Source organism: Fukomys damarensis, unplaced genomic scaffold (assembly GCF_012274545.1).
Source record: "Fukomys damarensis isolate Sample0158 unplaced genomic scaffold, DMR_v1.0_HiC HiC_scaffold_2, whole genome shotgun sequence".
Lineage (NCBI taxonomy): Eukaryota > Metazoa > Chordata > Mammalia > Rodentia > Bathyergidae > Fukomys > Fukomys damarensis.
The window spans coordinates 38,592,166-38,598,006 of NW_022900914.1; positions in this window are offsets into that span (position 1 = coordinate 38,592,166).

The window sequence follows — 5,841 nt, forward strand, 5'->3', positions numbered from 1 at the left end:
TAGAGAACATCAAGAGGCAGATTGTTCTCTCAGGAGGGAACACACATTTACTGAGCTCATCAGACTGGTGTATAAAACCCAAACTCCGATACACTGATCTACAATGAGAAACATACTGTTGCTCAGACCTGAGACCTTGTATTAGCATAATAATGACTACATTTTCTCCCAGTAGGTGAACTTTCTAACCATCTTGTCGACCATAAAACAAGTCAGTAATTTTAAAAGGAAGCAAGTCATAAGATTAGTGTTTTCTCTGATCAAAATTGAGTTAAATTAGAAATAAATAACAGAAAGATCTCTGGAAAATCCCCAAATACCTAGAAATTGAATAATGAACTATGTAATTTGTTGAAAGCAAAATTTAGAAATTTAGAAATTTAGGAATTTAGAAAGCATTTTAAACTGGATGAAAAGGAAAACATTTGTGGGTGCAACCAAGTTATAATTTAAAGAGAAATTTACAGCACTAAACACCAATATTAGAAAAAAAAAAAAAAGGTTTTAAACCAATGACCTTAGCTTTCACCTTCAGAAATTAGAAACAAAAGGGTAAATTAAAACTAAAATACAAAGAAGAAAGGGGCTGGGGATTTGGCTCAGTGGTTCCATCACCTGCTTTGCAAGTGCAAGGACCTGAGTTTGATCCCCGGTACAAAAAACCCAAAAACCAAAACCAAACAAACAAAAAACTTCTGGGCAAAGAAAAAAGGAAATAATAGAGATAAGAACAAAAAAAGAATGAAATAGAAAACAAAACAACAACAACAAGATAGAGAATATCATGAAACCAAAAGGTAGTTCTTTCACAGGATCAATAAAATTGACAACCTCTAGGCCGGGGATTTAGCTCAGCGGTTCGGTTGCCTGCCTTGCAAGCACAAGGACCCAAGTTCAATCCCTGGTACCAAAAAAAAAAAAAAAAAAAGAGGAAGAGGGAGAAAACACAAATTACCAATATCAGGACTGAAAGAGAATCTGGACATAATGGCCCACACCTGTAATCCCAGCACTTGGGAGGCTGAGTTTGAGACCAGCCTGGGCTACATAGTGAGTTCAAGGCCAGTCTGAACTGCATAGTGAGACCTTGTCTAAAAAAAAAGATAATGAAAGAGAAGACATTATCACAGATCATATAGATGTGAAAAGGACCACAAGACAATATAATAAAACAACTTTTTGCCAGTATATTTAAACCAGGAATAGAAGGGAATGTCCCAACCAAATAAAGGATATCCATGACAAACTCACAGCTCACACTATGCTTGTTGTCATAAGAGTGAATGCTTTTCCCCTACAACCAAGAATAAGGTAAGGATACCCACTCTAATTATGTCTATTTAACACTGTGCTGGAGGTCCTAGACAGTCCAATAAGGAACAAAGATTAATTAAAGAAAAAAGGAGTGGCAGGGGATTTGTTCATATAAGACATTATCTATGTAGACTATCCTAAGCAATCTAAAAAAAAAGATACTAGAACTATAAATGAGTTTCAAGCTCACATACGTATATAAGACTTACATGTGAAAAGCTTAAAACACACATTTAGTAATGACCTAGAAATTTTACTCATAGGTTTGTTTGTTTGCTTGTTTGTTTATGAGAGAATCTTGCAGTGCACTTCAGGGTGTCCTTGAACTCACTATGTAGCACAGGCTGGCCTCGAATTTGTGACAATCCTCCTACCACAGCTTCCCAAGGGCTGGGATTATAAGCACGCACCACCACATCCAGCTCACTCATAGATATTAACCGAGGAGAAATAAAAACAGATTCACATAAAGACTTGCACATGAATGTTAATAGTGGCTTACTTCTAATAGCCAAATTTGAAATACTCTACATGTCCATCTCTATGTTCTGATGAGATTGCAGCATACTGATCGAGTGAAATACCACTCAGCAATAAAAGGAAAGAAAAGTACTGATATGCACAACAGAATAGATGGATCTCAAAAGAATGAATGCCAAGGGAAAGAAGCCAGACCCAAAATACTGCATACTATATTATCAAATTTATATGAAATCCCAGGAAAAGTCTAAACTATAGTTATAAAAAGCCAATCAGTGATTTCCAGGCACCAGAGATTGGAAGTAAGGTACTAATTGAAAAGGAGATCTTTTTTGGGGGTGCTAGAAATATTTTATATCATAATACAGTAGACATCATATAATTGTATATGTGTCAAAAGTCATCCGATTATACATTTAAACTGGCATATTTTATAATGTGTAAGTTATACCTGAATAAAATCAGATCCATCATCCCAATACTTCAGAAAGTTTGGAATTACATAGAGAAAAACAGGTAACACAGAAAAATTGAGGTATCAGAATGGCATTCTATTTCTTAAGAGGAATACTGGAGGTAAGGAGCAGTAATGCACACCTTTAATCCCAGCTGAGGAAGATCAAAAGTTCCAGGCTAACTTGGGCAACAGATATATTTATTTCTTTCTCTTTTTCTTTGTACTGGAACCTGAACCCTGGAATGCTTTATTATTGAGCTATATCCCTAGCCATTTAAAAAAAAATTTGTTTTTATTGTGGGCAAGATCTTACTGAGTTGCCCAAGCTAGCCCGAATTTGCCATCCTCCTGCCTCAGCCTTCCCAGTATCTGGGATTAACATAATATCTTATTTGAAAATGATCTAGATATTTAAGGAATAACCTTATTTAATTTAACTTATCAAAAAATATTTTATAAGTGACTTTTAATAGACATTATTTTAGCTGGGCATGGTAGTGTATGTTATAATCTCAGCACTTGGGAGGCTAAGGCAGGCCGAATGCTGTAAGTTTGGCCAGCTTGTGAACTGCACAGTGAGACCCTATATCACCCCACCCACCCACCCACAAAAAAAAGTTCCAAAATATGAAGTCTTTCTCAATACCATAATTTCTCCTTTGGGCTGGGCATGGTGGGGCATACCACAATCCCAGCACTCAGGAGGCTGAGGCAGGAGGATCACTTCAAGTTTGAGGCAAGCTTGGGCTATATAGTAAGGCCAGCCTGGAATACATAGCAAGACTGTCTCAAAAAAAAAAAAAATCCAAAAACAAGAACAAAAAGCAAACGTACAACAGCAACACCCCAACGTTTCTCCAAAGGATAGCCCAAGAAAGCAAAGATCCTCATTGTTAACAAGGCAGGGAAGCTTGAGACAATTAAGACAAACTCCCCTGTGAACTGGCACCACAGGACAAAGAGAAAGTGTTCTGGATTCCTGGTAAGCTGGCAAACTGCCTGCCACAACCCAGCTGCTACTGCCTTTATCCGGTGGAGATCATAGAATATTCTCTCTGGTCACAAAGCCATATTCTCAAGATATAAAACAAGATGAAAGAAGCATCTTATAATTTCCCTCCTATGACAAACCATGCATACGACAGATACAAGGTGTGATCAAAAAATATGGTGTATTTAAATTTCTAAAATTATTACAGTAAAAGACAGATTGCCATTCATCCCTCTCAAAAGCATCCCCCTTGCTTTGAACCACTCTTCCCAGTGTTCTTGCCACTTTCTGAAGCACTTTTGGAAGTCCTCTTGGTGAGTGCCTGTAGCTGCAGACTTATGGCCAACTCAGTGTCCTGAAATGATTCAGAACATTTACCTTGCATTATCATTTTGGCTTTGGGGAAGGTACAGAAATCATGTGCTGCCCGAGCCTGTGAATCAAGTGGATGAGGACACATCGTACTGTTTTTATGAACCTGCCTTTCTGTTGGATGGCACTTGACAATAGCCTTTGCCATATATTTTTTTAATAGCGCCTTGTAAAGACACTCATGAAAGAGGACTTCAGAACTGTTCTGGAGTGGAAAGAACAGTGGGGTAGATGTGTTTGAAACAAGAGACAGTATTTAAGAGATATTAACGGCGACATGTCTTTTTTTTTTTTTTTTTGTACCAGGGATCAAACTCAGGACCTTGTGCTTGCGAGGCAGGTGCCAGAACCACTGAGCTAAATCCCTGGCAACATGTCTTTTATTGTAAGAAATTTTATTTTATTGTATGGTACTGGGGATTGAACTCAGGACTTGCATTTGCAAGACAGGCAACAGAACCACTGAGCTAAATTCCCAGCTAAATTTTAAAAATTTAAACATTCACTGTATATTTTGATTATTCCCATACAAGAAAACAAGGGCTATTCTGCAAGGCTGTGAATCACTAACCAACAGTTATCAGAACCAATTCACAAGAGTCACAATCCAGGGACTTGTTTTTTTTTTAAAGAACTGATTCTTAGAAATGTTTTTCTCCTGCCAGTCTAAATTCAAAAAGGAAGAGAGAATTTTTTTTTAACTTTCCTCTTTCTCAGCTGGGCATTATAGAGAAGGATCTGATAGAGCTGTCTTTTTCAGGAATTCCTACCTCTGCCAGCTTTTGCTAGGTCTCCTAGGAGTCCATCTGCAGGTTCCAGAGCAAGTGGGGCTGTCTCAGCCTTTTAGGATCCCATGCTTATTCTAGAAATGGTAGGGCAGAAAAACTTCAACACTTTCAGCCAGTTCTGAAAGTTAAATGAATGTGGCATAGAAGAAAAAATGTAATAGAAACTTTGTGTGGCACGGGAGCCCTCAAATAAATTAAGACCCAAAGAAGCTGTTATTGTCAGTTACTTATATACTGGATTGTAGTCAGCTGTGAAAATTTGATAAGGCAGAGGGGCTCAGGCTCGGGTAGTTCACCTGGTAGAGTAGTAGTTAGGAAGATAAGCACCAGTTTAACAAGGCTTGTTTGTGCAGAACTCTTGGTATCTCAATTTCATTCTCTTTAATGATAAGGATGTTGCAGCTTCCTAGTACGGACAGGGCATCTTTCACGTGGGAATTTAATCAGAAATAGCACGAAGGTCAAAGTCATATTCTTGCCCTATTTTTCAAGTCTTTTATTTTTTAGTACTAGGGATTGAACCTGAGAGAGTGCTGAGCTACTTCTCCAGGCAAGCTCCACCACCCCTGCCCTCATTTTAAAACATTTTTATTTTGATTGTTTGTTTGTTTGTTTTTGGTACCAGGGATTGAACGAGGGTCCTTGTGTTTGCAAGGCAGGTGGCAGAACTACTGAGCTAAATCCCTGGCAAAACATTTTTATTTTGAAAAAGGGCCTCACTAAGTTGCATAGGCAGGCCTTGAACTTGCAATCTTTCTACAGAACCTACCTCAGCCTGGCTTCAAGTACCTTTATTTATTTATTTATTTTGGTTTTTTGAGACAGGGTCTCACTATGTAGTTGAGACTGACCTGGAACTCACTTTGTAGCCCAGGCTGGTCTCAAACTCACAGCAATCCTCCTGCCTCAGCCTCCCAAGTGCTGGGATTACAGGTGTGCGCCACCACGCCTGGCTAAGTACCTTTAATTTAAATAATCAATGCAAGGGTTAGGGATTTAGCACAGTGGTTCGGTGGCCTGCCTTGTAAGTATAAGGACCCGAGTTCGATCCCTGGTATCACAAAAAATTAAAAATAAATAAATAATCAACGTGATAGAGGAGTACATTATAACTTTTCGGTTGGAATATGTAAAATATAATGTGTTCAAGATTTAATACATGGCCTTAGTAATACAGCTATTGACTTGTATGATATTTTTTTCTTTTATGGCAATGGGTAATATCTAACTGTATGGAGGAAATAATAGCACCTATTTCAAAGGTTGTAAGGCTTAAAAGTGGCAAGATTAAGTTGAGGTAGATTTAATTCAATTATACATTTTTAAAGTTATAAAAACAAAATAATAGGGCAGGGGATTTAGCTTAGTGGTTCCACTGCCTGCCTGGCAAGGGCAAGGATCCACATTTAATCCCTGGGACCAAAAAAAAAAAAAAAAAA